General features: G+C 50.6%; 1 protein-coding gene across 3 annotated transcripts in view; it reads left to right on the top strand.

Moving 5' to 3' along the window:
• The first annotated feature begins 934 nt into the window (after positions 1–934).
• The window catches only part of Emp2 (epithelial membrane protein 2), a 34,556-nt gene continuing 14,220 nt past the window's right edge, over positions 935–21,270 (top strand). The window contains exon 1 of one of the 3 annotated variants that reach the window (XM_087202948.1): positions 935–1,034. The gene's annotated coding sequence lies outside the window, so the exon portion shown is untranslated. Of the gene's footprint in view, positions 1,035–1,707; positions 1,848–3,575; positions 4,516–21,270 lie in introns of those variants that run through there. The other 2 variants (XM_004864877.3, XM_087202947.1) reach the window with 2 other exon arrangements.

The raw sequence follows: 21,270 nt of genomic DNA, 5'->3' as shown, positions 1-21,270 counted from the left end.
TGTTGGTAAAATAAGTGGTACATACAGCAAGTGCTCAGTAAATGGCAGAATCCCCCCTGTTCCATCTCCCACTGTCACTTTCTTTTCGAGATACCTTGGGGTTTTCTTGGCCATGGGACAGGCAGGTGTTCAGATTGACACCTGCCTGTCCCCTCTCCATCCCAAAGAATCCCTTGCTTGCGCAATGAGTATTCATTTAGCCACACAATTAAAAGGGACCTGGCAAGTTAGGCCCCAGTAAGTTCAGGACTCTGGAGTGGGGAAGGGTGACACTTTGGAGGTCGCAGGTCCCTGAGATGATCTCTAATTCAGACTTTGTGAGGGCCTCGGAAAAAGATAAACACGATGTCCTAGGCAGACCACACTGTTATGCAGTTAAATCAAGCCTTCCTTTCTCTCTCTTCTTCCTCTCTCCCTTTCTTTTTCTCCCTCTCTCTTGGTCTTTCTTCATTTCTCTCCCCCCACCCACTACATACTCAGCTCTTTTAAATTTTTAAATTTTATTTATTTATATATTTTTTCGGGATGGGGGATTGAACTCAGGACCTTGTGCTTGTGAGGTAGGCGCAGTGGCACTGAACTAAATACAAAATACTGAACTAAATAAAATTTCTTTAAAAATATTTTTATTTTTGAACAGTCTCCTTAAGTTGTTAATTTGTCCAGGCTGGCCTCAAACTTTCGACTCTCCTGCCTCAGCCTCTCAGAGTGCTGGGTAAGTCATATTTCTTAAAAAGAGTTTTAATTCTTTTGTCAGTGGCACAAATCAATTCTCTTGCATTTCGGGGTTTGTGCAAATAACATTAACCTGTTAAAAGTTTAAAAACATGCTGTGATATGTTCTAACCTTGTTTTGGAACTTCTTCAATTTTTAAAATACAGCCCTCGACACAGGTGGAGCTCTGATCCCTCTGGCCTCCTCTTCCTGTCCTCCCAAGAACCGCCAAGGTAGATCAGCTCAGACGGAAAATGAGGCCGAACAAAGGCAGTCCCTTGTCTTCTGTCATTTTCAGGAACAACAAATTTCCAGGACTGTGAGTTCAAAGAGCGCGGGGCAAGATGTGAGGGTCTGTGTGTTTGTCGGTGGGGGTGGGTGAGTGCATAAAAGAACTCGGAGGGATCTTAAGGCTGGGTCCAGGTGGCCCTGCCACCCTACACCTACGCCAGGACCCTGTCTGTCCGCGATAGTAAAAATGACGGTGAGAAACACAGATGGAGCTCTTACTCTGTATCTGCCAGGCAGCCCTCCTGTGCTATCACTTTCAGGTCTTCCACACTTCGAGAAAAGAGGTCCTATTCGGACTTCCTTTTCCAGGAGAAGAAACTGAGTCAGGAGAGATTAAAAATAAGGTCTCCAAATTAACAGAAGTGCTTAAGAAGGGGGCTGAATTCCAGAACCCCTTGCCAGAGGGGAAGAGAAGAAGGTGGGGTCAAGAGAGGAGGGCCGGGGAGTGGCGAACGGAGGTGAGTGCGGCCGGAGCGTGCAGCTCCCCGGCGTCCTTCTCCCCCTCCCTGGCCTCCGCGGCGCCCCGACTCCTCCCCAAACTTGGCCAGAGCCCGGCGGGGAGGCGGGCGGGGGCTGTGGGCGCTCCCGGCGCTGGCCTTTCCCTCCAGGGTCCCCCAACGCCTCCAGCGGTCCCTCCCCTCGGCTCGCGGGCTCCTGACGTCACGGCCCGGGAGGCGGGCTCGGGAAGGAGGGGGCCGTGGGGAGGAGGCTCCGCGCCGCCGCCGGGGAGGAGGAAGGGCGCGCAGTCCCGGCCCAGAGCTTCAAAACAGCCCGGCGGCCTCACCTCGCGCCCAGCCCGTGTGTCCGTCAGTCCAGCCGCCCGCGCTGCCGACTGCGCCCGGTGAGTTGGGGGCGCGCCCAGGAGATGCGTGCAGGGCTCGGGGCGGCGTCGGGGCTCGGGGCAGCGTGCACCAGGGTGGCGGGGACGCCACCGTGCTCTTTGGGGACCCAGAGAGGCCCCGGGATTGTGGGGAGCAGGGTGGGGCCGAGGCGCCGTCGGTGCAGCAGACCCAGATTCCTGCTCCCCACCCCGGGGGCGCAGCCCTGCTGTGGGCGTCGCGCCCGCGCGTCCGGAATTCCACCTCGCCGCCCCGGGTCGGCTTCCTTCGCCTTTTGCACTCAGGCGGGCGGGAAAAGTTTGGGGAGGAGTCAGGGCGGCTCCCTTCTCCCAGTCAGCCGCAGGCCGGGGGCCCCTCCGAGTACCACGCTGCTCCCTGTCGCGTGTGGGACCCCGACGCCCTGCTGTCGGGTACCGGCAGACCTGAGCAGGCAGAGCGGCTGCTCCCAGGCTGGTGAGCGGGTCCCGGCAAGCTGCGCACCCCTCTCCGCCCGGCCTGCAGCTCCGGCGCGCCCTCCAGCGGCGAGGAGCAACTTCCTAGGGTCCGCAGCGGTTGCGTGGGGCAGGGGTGTGCAGTTAGAATGACACTTCTCCGCATTCCCTACTTTGGTATGGGCGTGAGGGCCTCACTTAAGGACTGCAGCGGGAGGACCAGAGCTTGGGGTGTTGACCATAGGCCCTCCTCAAATCCAAGACTCACCTACGCTCCAGGGTAGTCTGTAAGGTCGTGCTGGGGGGCTGACACTTGGATGGAGGGAGACCCCGCAGAACAAAGCTTTCCCTCCACGCCAGAACGGAGCTACTTTGGAACGAAGTTGGCAGCCCAGGCTTACAGTCCCTCTCAAGGTGTGTGTGTGTGTGTGTGTGTGTGTGTGTGTGTGTGTGTGTGTGTGTGTGTATGTGTGTTGATGTGACTTAGTTTTGAGTGAGGGGCTGTGAGAGCCTCCAGCCCAAAGTCTGTACAACTCCACTTTTACTTCGCACCTGGAATTGACTAACCCATAGATAGGAAGAGGCATGGTGGTTGCCAGGGAGTGGGGGTCGGTGGGAAAGGGGGAGTCAGTGTTTAATGGGTGCAGAGTTCTTGTTGGGCAGGGTGAAAAAGGTACGGGGTATAGGTGGTAGTGATGGTCACACAACACATTGTGAGTGTATTTCACACCACTGAATTGTATACTTAACAAATGGTTAAAATCATACATGTGCATTTTACCATGATGAGGGGAAAAGAAAAAGAAAAAAGACTCTTCTAGCCCCCTCTGCCCATCAGTGTGAGTCCGTTAGAGAAATCTTAGCAGTGTGGCTGGCCATCTCTCCCTGGAATGTTGCCTCCAGATCAGGAAGGGGAGGAGGCTGAGAAAGGACAGGTGCCCTGGAGAGAAGGCAGTGGGTGGTGAGGCCGAGGCGATGTGTAGTGGGCCCTACCTGCCCCTCCTCTGCCCCTCCCCGGGAGCTTCACCCTGAGCTGTTCCCAGCACGTTCCCCTGCTGCAGATGGGGAAATCCAGGCCCGAGAAGCCAAGTCGGTTACCCGAGGCCACAGAGTAAGAGCTAAGTGCAAGAGGCAGGCTTAGAACTCCACCTGCCTCCCCCGGCCCTCCTTTGTCACCCTACAGAGGCTCCGTGGGCTGGTGGGCTGCAGGGAACGGGTAGGGAGGGGCCCTTGTGGGGAAAACAGGGTGCAGATGGCAGCAGGGGCCTTGGCTGGTAGATGCCCAGCCCATAGCCCAGGGAGGGGCATGGGGGCGGCAGAAAGGTGCTTAACCTGTTTTCCCAGAGGAGTTTTGGATCTCACCGCCTCCACCCTGCTTCGCTTCGCTTCGGGGCATTGGAGGTTGGGTGGAAAGCCAGGAACAGACCTCACAGCCTGAAGCCTCTTCTGCCCCTTTAGTGGGGAATTTAGACATGCCTATGATCCAGGGGAGCCGGCAAGGAGGGGAAGGGCAGGGCCTGGTGGAAACAGTGGTGTGAAGGGGTGGAACTTGGCCAGCACTGCCCGGCCCAGAGGGGAGGTCCCTCTCAGGCTGGCACTACCCTGATGGGGGCATTGAATCACACATGCAGGGCTCATCCGTTTAGCATCCCCTGCACACACACACACATGCACACACACACACACACACACACACACACACACACACCCCAGTAAAGCACCTACATTTCTTTTTTCTGCCTCTTTCATAGTATCTTCATGGTGGGAGCACACAGACTCTGTTTTCTGGCCACAGCTCATCCACGGGGAGATCAGGGGCCAGTTCCATGCCCCAGGCCCACACCGATGCTCCCCTGGCCTTGCTCCACCCTGCACCTCCCAGGTCTGCGGGGCTCAGCAATGGCTATTTCTTTGTCACAGCGAACTCTGACAGACAGATATGACCAGAAAGGGAAGTCTGTCGAGACAAAAATTATGTAAATACTTTCCAGGCCAGACGGGATGTCCTTGGACTTCTGGCTGTGTGGCAGGATGGATTTGAGAGGCAGGAGTCCAGCCCTGCTTAGTGGGCCAGGGAATCGTGTGTGTTGCAACCTGTGGCTGATGTCCAGCTCTGGGCACTTGGGGCCCCTGGCACAGGCGTCAGTGGCTCCGCTGAGGGTTGATGTCTGCGGGCACCAGGGTTCAGAGTGAAGGTGGTGGTCACCCAAGGTGAGGGGGTCCCCAGGCACTGACACTGGTGAGTAGAGATTTCCTAAAACAGTGGGAGTGTGTGCGTGTGCACGTGTGTGTGACTGGGCTTAGGGAAGCAGGCAGTTGGCGGCGGCCGCCGCTGGAATAAGGGGAGAGGGCAGCTGGCATAGTAGAAAGAACCGCAGCTGGACTGTGCCCTGGCTTCAGCTTGTCCAGGGAAGGAATGGGATAGGTGTGGGGGTGGCGGGAAGAGGAGGTTCCCCTCCTTGCCCCAGGAGTGGTGATTGGTCTCCTTGCACAAGTTACCCAGAGTGCAATTTTGGCGGGATGTGTCTGGCTCTTGTTAGGGCCGGGCTGAGGGGGGAGTCTAAAAATATCAGAGGCAGAGGTGCCACCCAGCGAGTGCCGGCTGGTAACCTGACACCTGGGGCGGAGGCTGGCGGTGGTGACACCAGGCAGGACTGCCGTATTCCAGAGTGGCTTGGACTCCTCCAGCCAGCCAATCCTGGGACCCCCATTTGCAAGGAGTGAATTTCAGGAACATGAAGATCTCAGAAAGTTTAACAGCTAGGGACACTCAGGTGGAGTGAGCAGTCCCAGGCCGGCCAGTAAGTTAACAGCAGGCCCAAGGCTACACTAGATGTAGGGACTTAACCAGCTGAGTTCAACAGCCTGGAAATGGTCCGTGGGATTCCAGCCATGGGCCACAGGGTCAGGGACCCGTGAGCCATGTGTCATCTTTCTAGGATGCTGCATTTCCATGCTCACATCCTGATGGGAGAGCTATGCTCAAACAGTAAGTCACTTCCCACGGAGCATCGAGTGACTCCAGGGCCACAGCTGTTGGGTTCTGGCAGGCTCTGGGGAAGTCGGCCCATCTTAGGGCAGGATGTAAAGAAAGGGGAACTGGGTGGATGAATCCCTCCTTCCATCCCTTCAGAGATGCTGTTGGTTTTGCTCCCACAGTATCTCCATCATTTAATGAGTAGTGGTTGGACAAAAAATTGAATTCTGGGCCCTCACTTTCCTTAGGATGCTGGGCTTCTAGTCATGTGTGAGGGACTGAGGGACAAGAGGGGGTCAATCCAGACCCTGCCCTCCTTGGACAGGCTGGGTGACATCAGCTTCTAGAAACTTCCTAGGACTGAGGGTCCAGGGCTGACAGAGAAGTCACTGCAGTGATATTTGGCATTAATATTGTCCTCAGAAATCTGGGACACAAAATAGCTGTCACCCTTCAGGATATAGAAATGGACATGCTAAGTCCCTCACTTCAGACTGCCCAGAGCCTTTACTTTAAAATCAAGTAAAGTTTCCTGATAGCAGATCCTTAATTAAGATTTTTCTTTTGGATGTGGTAATCATGAAGTTCTCTGATGAACTATCTTTCCTGAAAAGGAAATTAATAAAACAATTTTGCAGTGTGTAAGTATGACACCAATTTATCTCATTAATCTTATTCGAATGTTTCCCAAATATGCATTCTCGTGGGTGGTGCCCAAGATAATTCTAAAACATCTGCAGCTGAACATAAAAACAAGAGATTAATTATGTATTTTCTTGGTTGGCATTTGAAAAAATATGTCGATAGAACACAAAGCCACAGTTTCACAGATACTGCTGCTCTGGGTAAAATGAAAGTTGATGTTTTAAACTGTAAAACCTTTTTTTAAATAATTAAAGAGCTTAGTTAATAAGCACAGATGGGTCTTGTGTTTGGCAAAATCTTAGTACCAGTGTGAGCGTCTTTTGGAGATGATTTTTCTGACTGGGACTGAAAGGGATGCATTTCACATTTTTGATGACAGGACTAATTTGAGAACATCTGGGAGCTCCCCACCCATGTCCCTCTGCTCCACAGAGGGCCCCCCCGAGTGACACCTGCCACTTAGCTTCTGAGGGAGTCCCTTCATCTTTAACGAGGGTCATCCCTCCACCCTGTGACCTCCAACAGGGCTCTAGGATCAGAGGAGGTGATATTTTGATGTCCGTGGAAGTGGCTTGAGATACTTGTGGTTTTTTTTTTTTTTTTGGTACCGGGGATCGAACTCGGGACCTTGTGCTTTCGAGGCAGGCACCGGAACCACTGAGCGAAATCCCCACCCCAACTTTGCTTGAACCAAAGCAAAGCTGAAGGAGAGGCTGCTTGGCCACTTTCATCTTGGTGGCTATTACTAAGCAATGCTGTGCAGTGAGCTGCTACCATACAAAGGGGGATTTCCCTCTCTTCAGAGGAGGTTCTGATGATGAGTCCAGAGGCAGGAGATGTGATTTCAGGGAGGCCTGCAGTGTGGTGGACTGCAATAGGGTGGACCGAGATAGGGTTTCCTTAAGCCTGCAGGGCTGCAGTTGGGGTTGGAACAGTCCTTAGTTTTCCCCTCGAATCATGGTTGCAGGAGGGCAACCTAAATCCCTTGGTCATTCTGCAGAATAGTTTACAGCAATAGGAAAAGACAAAGCACAGCTGGGTGCTGTGATCCATACCTGTAATCCCAGCACCCTTGGGAAGTTGAGCAGGAGGATCGCAAGTTTGAACCCAGCCTGAGCAATTTAGAGATTTAAAGAAACCCCATCTCAACATAAAAAATTTAAAGAGGCTGGTGATGTAGCTCAGTGTGAAGGCCCTAGGTTCAATCCCCAGTGCTGGAAAGAAAAAAAAGTACATCTATATGTGCCAGTATGGGAAGAGCTTTATGGCATTACTGAATTAAGAAAAAACAGTTATCAAAACTATATGTGAAAAATGTGCTGTTTGTGTAAAAATAAACAGAAATCCTGTTGCGTGCTCTCATATGGATTTTGTTTATCTAAGGAACAATGCCGGGAAGGATGCATCAGAATAGATGCGTTCTGGCGAGGAGGAGGGAATGCAGCTGTTGAGGATGGGGGGGCGGGCTTCCAGTCTTAACCGAGAGAATGCACTGTGAGTTACCTCTGTGCCCCTGATAATGAGGGCAGAGCTCTCCCTGCATTTCTGGAGCAGTGGGGATTTTGTAGGTCTGAGGGTGAGGAGCTTTAGATGGTGAACTTGGCAGTGGAGTGTGGGATGGCTATGTGGCAGAGGCCCTCTAGACACAGACTGTTAGAAGGACCATTGTGGAAATACAGGGACAATGTCACGGGCACTGAACCAGGCAGGTGTCACCCAGCCCCGTGGATGTCCCCCTTGGAACAGTACATTGTGAACACCTAGTGGGTGAAGTAGATTTCCAGTCTGGGTCCTATAAACAGATGTTGGTCATGGTTTGTAGAAGAGGGGGCAATTGTGAGTTCACTTATGGTGTTTCCAAAGAGCAGTCCTGAAATCCAAGGGAAGGTGTTGGCGGGGAGGGGGGGGGGAACCACTGGACTTGGAAGAGAATCTAAGGAGGCTGGTAAAGATCCGAGTCTCATGTTGTGTTTCAGGTTGATATTTTAGGGTAGAAGAAACTGGCTGTGATTTACAGTGCCATCTGAAGTCATAGTAATAATTACTGCTGCTGCCATTAGAGCATGTATAGAGTGCAGGGGAGTTTCCCAGGCCCCTTGCATTACCCCCTTGACCTCATTTCAAATGAGCAGCAACCCTAGGAGGCAGAGAGGTTATTCTCCCTGTTCTGGAGATGAACAAGCTATGTTAAACAACACGTTTAAAATCCCACAACTTGCAAGTGGCCTAGTTGGGATTTGAATCAGAGGCTCCTGGGCTCTGTTGGATGCACACCCTCTTGTGCCCGTAAAAAAACTTGACACCTGCCTTTTCCTCTGGGGAAATAATCCTCCTCTTTGGGGCCCAGAATCTTCCTTTGCTACTAAAGTTCTGGTGAGTGTCCTGGACGTCAAATGTGCTTCCTGTAAAGTCAGTGATCTCAGTCTTTGAAGGTCCTTGATGACACCACATCGAATGTCTCTTTCTCCTGCTCCTAACTCACTTTTATGAATGCATTTAGACCATCAGATGATATGATCTATTTTGAGCCAAAATGGCGAGGGCTCCACATTGTGTTGTTTTATTGATGTGGAAAATGTGCTGAAATCCACATGGGTGGTTGGGAGCCCATGAATCTGGGGGAGGCTGTGGGGAGAGGAGGGTCTGAGCAGGTCCTCCTGTCCTCAGTACAGGCCTAGGATAAAGGCCATCAGCATCCATCGTTGGCTTATGCTAAAGCCTGCAGCAACCCTCTGCCTCTTCATGTAAACCTTTGGTATTTCTGGAATTCATCCCTTCTCTTCACCCACCACCTGGGCCCCAGCCACTGTCATCTTTTGCCCTGACAAACTGACCACTGTCTTCGTGGTCACTCTGGCAGTCCACTTTCCATAGGCACCAGAAGGACCCTATAGAGCAGCAAAGCTGACCTGGTCACTCTTTTTGCCCACCCTACTTAAAGACTCTAGTAGTTTCGAGTGCTCCTAAAACAACAAAAACCTCAGGCCTTGCATGATCTACCTCGGATGTCTTTGGCCAGCAGCCCATCAGACTCACCTGGGAGTCCTGATAGAAAGTGAGTCCAGGTCCCCACCTGGAAGGAGTGACAGCAGCCTCTTGGGAGGGAGGGGCCAGGTCATTGGGCAGGTTCCCCCAGTGGCCTTGGGGCGCTGGCCCAGCTCCTGCTCCGGGCTCATCTTGTCATGCTCTCTTGGCTTCTTGCCAAAGTCCCCTGGCCTGTCTTGTTCCCCCAGATCTAGATCCTCTCTCACCACATCTGCCTGCTCTTCCTTTTCCCCTTTTCCTTCTTCACTCCCTCCCTCTCTCTGTGCACTGGATTCTCTTGAACCTTTCAGACGAACCGATTCTCCAGGGAAGCTGCTAACCCTGATCGAGTCAGATCAGTCCTTTGCCATTAATTCTCTTGGCATTTGTTTAAGTGTGGCAGGGGCCAGCAGGCACAGGGGCCAGTGTCTGTATCTGCTGAGTTCCCCAGTGCACCCCGACAGCCATCGCTGCACCCCAGCCAGAGCTGCAAGAGGGGAGGCGGAGTTGCAGAAGAAGGGGGGCTCCGCATCTTGGGTGCCTCACTGGAGGCTGCAGGTGCCCTCGCCACCTCTCCCCCTGCAGTTGGCTCTGCTGGAGTCATGTCAGGCCCCAGGTGGCAGGGACTGAGTTTGTTTATATGAAGGGGATGGGGTGGAGGGACGCTGTCATTTATGTCACAGCCAGAAAGAGGCTTCGTCATTGGCACACCAGAGCAGGGCCCACACACCCAAAGGTGTTTGGAGATGATTGTTTTAGCATACAGGTGATGTTAAAGACTGTTACACACACATTTTAAAGCGTATTAATTAAACAGCTAATACTTGGCAAGTGATGCTGATTTTTCCATTTGCAGTGTAATGCTCATTTGCAAATGAATCAGTGCAGGCTTAATGTGTTTTAAAGAAAAGTATGGGCAGTGAGTGGTACCTGGGTAGGTAGAGGGAGTCCACTGTGTGGTGGGCAGTTGTGGTGCCCCAGCTGGGTCCCCATTGCTGGGTCCCCATCGCTGAATGTGGATTTGTCTCCCCAGCTGCAGCTTCCCCGTCCCCCAGAAATTGTGAGAAGCCCCAGGAAGGTGTGCTTCCATCTTTCCCTGCCCTGGGGTCCACCTCTGCAAGTGACCAAGGACACAGGAGTAGGAGCCCAGCCACTGGGCCTCAGGGCAGGATAAAGCCTCTGTGCTGCTTGTGGTCAGAAGCGCACAGAGGGTCAGGCTGCAGCCTCTTCAGCAAGCCCGCTTCTCCCTGGCATCTTCCCACCTCACCCTGCTGCTCTCACTTCCTTCCACTTTGCACCAGAGAGCTCCCTCAGAAATCCCAGCACAGGATCCCCATGCCATGCATTGCCCTGGGTCCCCCGGACCTCCACTGGTGCCATGCAGGGACTGATCCGTGGCCATGTGGCTCGACCCTGGCACCTTAGCCCACCGAGGAGGAACCCAGACCCAGTTGGCAGGTGTGATTTGCCCCAGGTGGCCCTGTGACAGGCTGAGCTAGTTGGATGAAACAAAAGATAAAGGAGGATAAGCTAAAGAAATGCTCCTCCCTCACCAGTTTAATGATACCAGGTGCACCTTCTAGCGACATGGCCTTGATATTGGAAAAATAAGCCCATTTCCTCTTCTGGAAGGCAGCACGAGAAAAGCAATGCATTCCTCATTCTAGTCTCAAGAGAGGAAGGTGCACCCTGACCACTTATACTGCATTTTATGCATAGTATATGTAAATATATAACTGTATAAGCTATACTATATGAATTTGAAGCAGCATGTGCTTACAGGTATTATCATTTCAGGCCAGGGGAAGGGTTGACTGTGGGAGACAGACTTGGCAGTTTACTGGGATCACCTGGACAGCTCTGAACACTCTACATACCTCCCACCCTTCATCTCTTGCAAGCTGGGGGTTCAGTCAGCGTCAGATCAAAACTTGCATCTGCGCTGAACATTTACACACTTCTTTTCCTGTCATCACTCCCTAAGCGAGACAGCATAACGACTGTTTTCATAGCGGGGGTGTTGCACTGGGTATTGTAACTCATCTGGAGATGACGTGACGTATACAGGAGGATGAATGTGGGTGATATGCAAATACTGTGCTATTTTATATAAAGGCCTTGAGAATCTTCAGATTTTGGTATCTTCAGCAGTCCTGAACCCATTACCAGTGGATATGAAGGGTCAGCTGTTTGGGGGACCTGTCCTCCCAGTTTCGGGTTTAATTGCTCTGGGGTAAGAAGGCCCTGATGGGCACTCTTCTGTCCCCATTCCTCTCCAGCCCTGGTCTGGCTATGTGTTCATTGGGCTCATGACATCACCGTGTTTTCTGTGACTTTCTTCCTCGGCTTCTTTAGGAGAGGTGGTGGGAAAGGGCAGCACTGCTCAAACCCAGGTCTGTCACCGATGGGTGGTGTGGCCGTGGGCAAGCTACTGGAACTCGCCGCCCCACAGATTTTGCATCTAAAAAGCAAAGATTCACTTGACCCTCCAAAGACATCTCAGTTGAGTTGATGTCTCCAGTGCCTTGACTTCCTCAATTTCCTTTATCCTTTTGGAGTTTTTCATACCCCATACAGCAGGAGACCACATACAAACCAGACAGGACCAAAATCAAAAGGTCCTTAGTTTGCTGAACAAGGGTGGGTCAGGCCCTCTGGCCCTTCTTTGGGGAGCCCCAATTCCCCACTGTGCTTTGTCCTCTGTGGGGCTCAGGCATCCTACAGAGCCAAGGTCCCATCCTGCTGCCCCTGCCTTTGGAACCGATTCACTGGGTCCTGACCTGCGTCTCTGTCTCCTCCTTCCTGATTGGTCCCTGCAGTTTCAGAGCAGGAGATCATGGACTCTTGAGTATTCGTGTTTCTGTGCACTGAGGCCTGCTGGTCTCCAGAACTGGAGGTCTCAGGGTGCCCAGAGGGAGGACACAGTGCCTCCACTGTGAGATCCCGCCATCATGCGAGGGTCTCCCTGTGCTCCACCTCCTGACACCTCTGGAGGCACAAGGCTTCCTGGAGAACCCAGGCGTGGGGAGAAGAGTCCCCGTTCCCTACACCACAGATAATTCCCGTGTACCAGGCCCTGTGCTCAGCAGTGTGGACACAGCAATAACCAAACAGGTAAAACTCCTCACTCTCTCCTTCAGAGACTTCCCAGTGTCCAGAGACCAGACATCAAGAAAAAGTGAACTGAGATAAATAAGAAAATGACAGATGATATTTAGTGATTTGAAGAAAATAAAATGGAAAGATGGGGGCAGGCAACTTGTTTAGGTTGGAAAGTTCAGGAAGGCTTCTCTGAGAAGAAAGTGACTTTGGAGTTGAGGCCAGACAGAGACATGGAGCTTCTCCGTCCAGGACTGAAGAACTTTCCAGACAGAAGGAATAGCTCCTGCATGGGCCTGGCCAACCTGAGGATGGCAGCCGAGCTTGCTTGTCAGGGAGAAGAGAGGGACACTGAGCCCTCCTATGAGTTCATTTGAACTCTCCATGGAGGCCAGGGTGGGGTGGTCCATGGATTCATGTTCTCCCATTGCATCCGTCTACAGAATGCTGCACACTGCTTAGTACTTGGGGAGCACATGAATGGACAGGCTGGCAAATGGGGACACACAGCTCCACCTCCAGGGGCATCCTGGGAAGTGGGGAGGTGGCACAGTCCCGGGTCTTGGGGATAGAAAATCGTGTTGTGGCCTCAGAGTCGGGCTGCTGGCTCAGATCAGCCCCTCCCCTCTTGAAATCCCTGGTTCTGATCCAGGGCTTCTGTCCCCTGCTGCCCACCTGGGCCTGGAGAGCACATAAGTCCCTGTGCCCTCAGGGAGTCCATCCCAGTGTTGAAATACCAGCCTCCAGTGAACTCAGAGGTTCCACATTTTTAAAATCTTTTTTTAAAAAATGAGTTGTTTAAGGTGTTTGATTCATTGTGCTTGAGTACGTTCACACGCCTATCATCAGTCAATTTTAGAACATGTTCATCTTTAAAAGAAACCTTCACCCTTTAAATATCATCTCTCTATTTTCCCAGCCTCCATCAGCTCAAATCCCTGGTCCACTTTTCGACTCTATGGATTTGCCAAACTCTGGGCACTTATGTAAATGAGATCATACAATCTATGGCCTTCAGTGTCTGGTTTCTTTCACTGAACATTATGTTTTCCAGGTTTATCTGTATTGGAGCAGGTTTCATTCTTTTTTATGACTGAGTAATATTAAATGATATGGATACACACATTTCTCTTATCTGTTCCTCCCTTGATGGACATGTGGTTTGTCCCCGCCTTTTGGTAATGGTGAATAATCCTGCTGTGAGTGCTCATGTACAAGTTTTTTCATGAATGTATGCTTTCCTTTCTCTTGGGATATACCTGGGAGTGGGACTGCTGGATCACACCTTTGCTCCATGTTTAATTGAGCAGCTGCCAGACTGTTTCCCATGGTCCCCATACCATTTTATGAGGTGTGATTGAAAAATACTCTCCCTTACTTCCTACAGGCTTACCCCATTGTTTCTGCAATTTTCTGAAGCAGTTCTGGAACTCCTCTTGCGTCTCTAGTGTGCTGTCTCAGTATCCTGAGTTGATTCAAAATGTTGGCCTTTCTTGGTCATTTTGACTTTGGGGAAGAGCCAGAGTTGAAGGCACCAGATCCAGTGAGTAAGGGAGGTGAGGACACCCTGTAATGTTTTTATGAGTTTGCCTTTCTGTTGGATGGCACTGGGCAGGAATATCCATCATGTTATTTTTAACCCACCTCATAAAGATGCTCAGGAAAGAGGACTTCCAGAACTGCTCAGAAAGTGGCAAGAGCAATGGGATAAGGGTGTTCAAAGAGAGGGAGAGAACTTTGAGGGGGATGAATGGCAGTGTGTCTTTTACTGTAACAATTTTTTTAAAAAATTTAAACATTCACCATATTTTTTCTGTCACCCATTGTACATTCCCACCAGTTTCCCTGGGGTTTAATTTCATGCCCAGCCCTGTCTTGGTTTTCAGTCTTAGAAGCTTCCTTCTGACGTTCCTATAGGTCTGAAGCAGGTCCCAGGGACCGGGCGTCCTAGGTCCCAGCTGAGCACCACCCAGAAGCCCTGGGGTAGGCTGGGCCTTGGGTGAAGGGAAGGCAGGGCATACGCTCTGGGGACCTCTGGGCAGGGTCCTCCCAAGACAGAATTGGAATCAGTGGAAGAGAGAGCCCTGGTGAGTGCTGTTTTCCAGGGGGTGGGAGTCATAATGCTGGGGCCAGTGTGGATGCCTCTGTCCTCCAGGGACATTAAATCCCGCAATGAGAAAATGATTCCCTTTCAGTTCCTTTGCCTCTTCTGAGCCTATCAAAGGGAAAGTTTTGGCTGATGCTGACATGTTTAAAGCCTCTCTGACTCTGTAGGCCTCCTCTTCCTCCTTTTTTTTTTTTTTTTTAATGTTAAATTTTGAAACAGGGTCTTGCTAAGTCATTAGGTTGCTCAGGCCAGGCTTTCACTTGCAATCCTCCTGCCTCAGCCTCCCCAAATGCTGGAATTACTGACATGTGCCACCATGCCTTGTGAGTGTTTCTTTATTTAGCACAAACAGAGCAGATCTACAGCACTACCCCTGTGGTAGGCAACAGCAGCAAACCAGAATTAGTGAACTTTTTGTTGCAGGGGGGATTAGGGGCATTATTTATTTTCCCATTGCTATTTATAGCAAGTGATGCTGATTTTCCATTTCCAGGGAGCCAAAAGTTGTTTCTTTTTAAAATATGTGTCTTTATGTCAGAAAGTGGATTAAGGTCAGATAGGAAGTAGCACTTTGAGGAGCTACTTGAGAAGGTGGAAGGTAAGTGACTGCAGTTTGGGGACCCTTGTTCTAAAGTTTAGGGCCCATAGTTGGATTCGGTGCCAGCAGGAGTGAGCTCCCCAGTCCTGTGGTCATGCTACACAAATGGAAATGGGATTCAGTAAAAAGAATCCAGGCATTGGCTGGGCGCAGGTGGCTCTAATGGAGCCTTTCAGCTGAGACAGCATGCGTTTGTGATTCCCTTTGTGTGGGGTCAGCTTCCTGTCCTGCTATGGGACAGTGCCACAGATGCAATACCCTCTAAGGTGCCCCAGTGGGAGGCACTGAGGGTTTGGGGGCTGCTCTTCTCCGCAGCTTAGTGCATTCATACCCCCCAGGCATGCTGCTGGGACTTGTGATTGGACCCAGCTCCAACTCAAAAATGCTCACTACTGAGCTGGCTCTGGGCCTAGTCTTGAGTGTATCATAATGGAAATAGCTTCCAGTTAGCCCCACTGGTCCTCAGCTCTTGGGCTGGAGAACCTGAGGGAGAGAAGCTGGATTGCTCAGGGTTCTGGTCCCCTTATCCAGGGATGTGTGTCCCAAGACCTCCCTTTTAGCCAGTGACTGTCTGAAACCATGGATAGTACTGAACCCTATATAGAAGTTCTGCAATCCTGCCATGGGCCATCTGATGACCAAGAAGGCTACTGAGTGGCTAATGAGTAGGTAGCATATATAGTGTGTATACGATGGACCAAGGGGCAGCCAGGGGTAGCTTGAGATTTCAGCACACTACTCAGAACGGTGCGCAACATAAAACGCATGAATTGTTTATTCGGGAATTTTCCACTCAGTATTTTCAGACTGTGTTTGACTGTGGGTAACTGAAATTGCTGAAGGTGAAATCATGTGTGGGGAGGAAACTAAGATGTGTGTGTGTGTGTGTGTGTGTGTGTGTGTGTGTGTGTGTAGACAGACAGATTTATTTTAAGGAATTTGGCTTATATGATTACGGAAACTGGCTTGTGCAGAATCTGCAGAGTGGGCCAACAGGCTGGAGACCTAGGTAAGAACCAGTGCTTCAGTCCAAGTCTGAGGCCATTTTCTGGCAGAATTTCCTGTTGCCTGAAGGAGGTTAATGTTTTGTTCAGGTCAGGCCTTCAGCTGATTGAACAAGGCCCACCACGTTAGGGAGAGCAATCTGCTTGATTTGGAGTCTAGTGATTCAAATGTGCGTCTCATCCCCAAACCGTCCCAGAGACACCACACCTGCAACAAGTTGACATGTGAAGTAAACTCTCACAGGTGAGAGTGCTTTCATGTGACCAGACACCTAGCATTACATAAACTAAAATCTCTTTTAAATCATCCCCTTTTCAGTTCTCTTTCAACCCTCCAAAGAGGAAACCTCAGGTTTGTGCTAATGTAACTTTGACATTCCCACACACTTGTGACACCCTGTTTTAGCAAAGAAAGAGATAGAAAGTTGGCCTTGAACTCAGAGCTCTTGGAGCAAGAATTTCTAGCTGGAATTTAATAACATCATTTTATTTTCAATGTGTTTATTTTTCCCAGCACCCTCTATTTATGGAAGGCGATGCTGACTTCCTATTTCAGCTGTGATCTAAGGGTTCCTTTGAGCAAAATGTAAGTTTAAAAAGAGAATGACTAGGAATGCAGGGAGTACATGAGTATACCTGAGATTCTGAGGGCGATGTGGGGACCACAGATTTGGAGCAGCATTGACAAAGGCAGGGCTAGGACAGTGCCTGCAGTGTCTCCTGAGTCCTTGCCCCCATGTTACCTGTTGGCTGCTTGCATTTCCCACTACCTACACCAGGAGACAGCCCAGGTGGTTTGTTTTCACTTGGTGACGCCTGTCTGACAGCAGTGGCAGTGGACAGGAGGGCAGGACACTGGCTACATTGGGAGGGGATAGGCTGGGTCGAGGGGTCACTTCCAAGGTCAGCTCCTTGCCTTCGATGCTGGTGATGATGCGCACACGTCCGGAGCACCTACAGTATGTCAAGAGCTGTTCTAAGCACTTTCTCCCAATTATCTCCCCTTAGCCCTAGGAGGTGGGTATATCTATGTCACACCCACTTTTCAGATGAGGAAACTGAGGCATGGAGCAGTTAAGCTGCTGGATGAAGTCCAGTCCATCAGGCTTCAGTCTGTGTTATTCTCTCATTTTGCACCAATGCTTCCAGCTGCTAGCTGCCCTTTGTCTCCATCCTGTCTTAACTTACAGGTTAACCAGGTGGAGCCCTGGTTTCCTGGTCTGGAGGCGCCTTGGGCCTGGCTGAGTTGCCTGCCAGAAATGACAACTTTTGTCATTTTTGAAAGAGGAAATGACTATTAAAATGAGTACAGCTGATCTCCTAGGATTGCCTGAAAATCACAAATGTCAGGTCCTCTGCAAAGGAAAGAACCTAACTTAATTCTTAACTTGAGTTTGATACCTGCCTCACACCCAGCAACTTATTCTAGATCAGCCTCACCCCTGCATTGATATGCTATGTTCCTCTGGGTGCACCACCAACCCTCTCTGGGTTGTGGAGTGGGTTTTCTGGGCAGCATGATTTCAGGACGGCAGGGCAGGCAATGATGAACTCTAATCTATGGGGTCAGCCAGAGGCCTTTGCAGAACAGCAGTTATTAGCTGTTATGTAGAAGCTGCACAAACCAGCAAGCATTCAACAAGTATTTGCTGAATAACCTTGACCCTGGGGGATATGAGTAAGCCATGGTTTCTGTGCTCGAGGAGCTCTGAATCTTAACAGAGCAGAGTTTCTTCATGGTATCAGTTAGCTCCTGCTGTGTAACAAGCTGCCCCACCATGTGCTGGCTTGAATAGAATCTGTAGATTTAGTTCATGCCCTCAGGTGGGCAGTTTGGCTGGGTTCAGCAGGGCGGTTTGCCTGAGGCCGGCTGGCTTCACTGGAAAAGCCTGTCTGTGTTCCACATGTTCTCCACTCGCCAGCAGACCAGCCTGACCTCGTCATGTGGTCGCTGGGCAGAGAAAGACATGGGAAGAACAAGAGATCTCTTCAGGCCTTTAGCTAGAATTGGCACCTCCTTTTATTGATAAAACAAATCACAAAGTAAAACCCACAGATAAAACAAATCAAAGCTGGGGTTCAGTGGGTGAAGAAATAGGTCCTACCACTGGATAGAAGGATTAGATCTACTAAATTTTTTTTTTAAATTTTCATTTGTGTACATGATGGATACTGGTTTATATTTTTGTTTTCTTTGTTTTTTGTCTTTTTATTTTTGGTACTGAGGATCAAACTCAGGACCTTGGGCTTGCAAGGCAGGCGAGGTGCCACTGAGTGATTTTTGTTTGTCTTTTGAAACAGGATCTATGTAGTCCAGGGTGGACTTGAACTCACTATGTAGCCTAGGCTGGTCTTGAGCTCACCATACTGCAGCCTCAGTCTCCTGAGTGCTGGATTTCAGGTGTGCACCACTACACTGGGCTCTGTAATTTTCTTTTCTCATAGTGCTTTCGTCTGGTTTTGGGATCAGGGTAATGCCAGCCTCACAGAATGAGTTGGGGGGCTGCTCTTCTCTTCAGTTCCTGGGCCAGTTTTTTTTTTTTTTTGGTACCGGGCATTGAACTTGGGTCCTTGCGCTTGCACAGCAGGTGGCGAAACCACTGAGATAAATCCCCGGCCCTCCTGGGCCAGTTTTGTTGAATTGGTATTATTCTTCCTTAAATGTTTGGCAGAATTCACCAATGAAGCCCTGTAGACTGGAGTTTTCTCTATGGGAAGGAACTCCCAGCCCTTGATAGATACTTCTTCCTCCCTCTATTGCCAGACATGAGAGAAAACTCTAGCTCCATTTCTTTGCTTTTTATTAGCTTCTTACGTAGCTCCTTGAACACTGGTTCCCTCCTGCCTTTCTCCAACGTACATTTCTGGGTCCCATTGCTGAGCTCTGCACTCCAGGGGCTGGGAAGACCCCTGACAAGGGCATACAAGGCCCACTGCCATGGTGGGGGGCACATCACACCCACCTAGACACCCACAAAACAGCATCCACCGGTGAGCAGCGGTGTGTGAGAGAAAATTCATGACGGGCTTTCACTTGCTTCGCTGAAATTGTTGTGACCATGTCTACCAGTGAGTGCATGGCCTACCCTAAACCTCTCATCTGGTCCTTCTCTCCTGGCTCCTGATTTTCTCCTCCTGGGGTGCCTCACCTCTCTATCTCCTTCAGTGATTCTTCTCCCCTGCCACTCACGCACCTGTGACTCCAGGATTTCTGTTCCTCACTCCTATCTTCTCCCAAGTGACAGCCCTGTCCATACTTTCAACTGCTGGACCTATTTCCACCACTACCCACAGACATTTCTCAAGGGCCTGGACTTTGGACGGTTCTCTGATCAGGCCTTAAAGCATCAAGATCCCCCAAGGGCGGGAAAATCCAGGCTTAGGCTGGGCAGCATGATGATAACCCTGTTGCAGACTGCCTGGGTTCAAATCCCAGCTCCAACCCTTATTAGCCATGTGACTTTGGGGAAGTTTCCTAACCTCTCTGGGATTTGTTTTCTTTATCTGTAAAATGGGGCTAATTATAGCTCCTATGTCAGTGTTTTGATGAGTAACAAGTTAGTGTGCCTGGAGAGCTTAGAATAGTGCCCAGCACGTACTCGGCAGTAAACATTGGCTCTCTATTGTTGATGTCACAGTTATTGTTGTTCTGGTGGGTTGGAAGACCCATGGCTGTGCAGACAGCATCGTCCTCAGTGGCTTCTGCCTTGGAACGTGGCCAAATTCCAGTGTCCTGCCTGGGGCCACTTCCAAACAAAGCCGAGTATTGGCTTCGTGCCCAGGGCCCTGGCCCCACTGAGCTCCAAGTTAGGCTCAGTACAGGGTACATGGGCTTCAGCTGTCCTAAGGGCATATCGGATGCCTGGGCTGGCTGGTGTCCAGATGCCAGGGCAGGAAGCTAAGCTGACCTCTATCTTCCTGAAAACAAGCCAAACCCAGTGTCACTCTGGAGTGCTGGGGCAGTGGCAGGGGCCTGGGTTCTGACTCAGGTCCCTCTGGTTGTGCAGCTGGGCGGCTGCTCCTCAGCTGGGCTTCCCCTGTGTTCCACAGCTCAGGTCTGCGTTGGGAGGCTCCACACTCTGGGCCTGTCCCAGTGCCTGCAATTCCAGGAAAGGGCTGCAGTGCAGGCTTTGACCTGAATTGTGGGCAGAACTCCCAGGATGGAGACAGAGCTGGGTGGACCTGGTGGTCATCTTAACAACATGTTCTCCTTGGCAGGAAGTTGGCCAGCCTCGGTCTTGTTCTTGCACATGTAATATGTGTGTGCCAAAGCTGCTTTCTGTGGGCATAGCAAAGCGGGCTGGGGCAAGGGCTCCTGCAGTACAGATGTTACAAAGCAGAAGATGGGAGAGGATGCTATGCTGCTGGTTTGTGGGTCCCCAGGACTTCCCTTCACCCACAAGCCCCTGGCATTGATGTCCCACCGTGATGGCAAACTGATTATCAGCTCTGGGGAAGGGAGGGCCAGTGAGTCACCAGCAGGGCTATTATGAGTTTCCCACACCCAGGGCTGGATGTCCAGCACGCGCGCGCGCGCGCACACACACACACACACACTTGAAGCTTGCAGCCTGCTAAGGCACAGCAGAGTGGCACCTCTACTTAGGAGTCAGTGAGGAGGTATCAACTCCCGGTGCACCTGTTTGTCCTCTGAGTTCTGGATGGACATTTCTGGGGTGTCTCCTCTGTCAGCATTTAGAACTTGAAAGTCACTGAGCTCCAAATACTCTGTTCTGTGTGCAGAATTTCCATGGCTCCACCCACACCCCAGGGTCTTACTCCCTTTTGCCTCTAGTGCCTCCTTCTCAGCCCTGCTCTGCCCAGTCCACGGGCCTGGAGGGTGCTTGTTGCTGCTTTTCCTACCCTGGTTATTGATTCTTTCATTTAAACTTTAAACATAATTTTAATATCTAATATCCAGTGTTTTTTCTTTTTTCAATATTGAGGATTGCTCTACCATTGAGCAACATCCCCAGCCCTTTTTATTTTTTAATTTAATTTAATTTAATTTTGATACTGGGGATCGAACTCGGGTCTTTGCGCTTTCGAGGCAGGTGGCAGAATCACTGAGCTAAATCCCCGTCCTTATTTTTTATTTTGAAACAGGATCTTGCTAAATTGTCAAGATTACCTCAAATTTTTGCACCTCCTGCCTCAGCCTCCAAGCAGCTGAGCTTAGGTGCTCCGCTCTGTCCAGCTGTGTCATTATTTTTATGGGCATTTCATGGAATGGAGAGAACTTGGGTCTACAATCTGAAGGTAGCTTGCGTGGAGTCTACTGGGCACCAAAACCAATCCAGGCAATTTATTATGCCCTGTGAGAACCATGGGGGTTTCTGCATGGTTTGGGGGTGCACTGTAATAAACTTAGAAGAACAGAATTGAGTCCATTCTACCATGCCTGAATGACTCTTTTTAATGATCAAGGAAGTACCCTGTTCATAATCCATGCAAATCTCAAAGGGGATCAAAAAAGACAACACATATTTCAACTTGGCCAATGAGCTTAAGAATTAAAGATGCAGAAGACTATTTTTAGT

Source organism: Heterocephalus glaber, unplaced genomic scaffold, assembly GCF_053883595.1.
Source record: "Heterocephalus glaber isolate CG9 unplaced genomic scaffold, H.glaber_assembly_v1.0 deba00001781, whole genome shotgun sequence".
Taxonomy (NCBI): domain Eukaryota; kingdom Metazoa; phylum Chordata; class Mammalia; order Rodentia; family Bathyergidae; genus Heterocephalus; species Heterocephalus glaber.
Note: the sequence above shows the minus strand (reverse complement) of the source record. Positions and strands in the feature narration are given on the sequence as shown.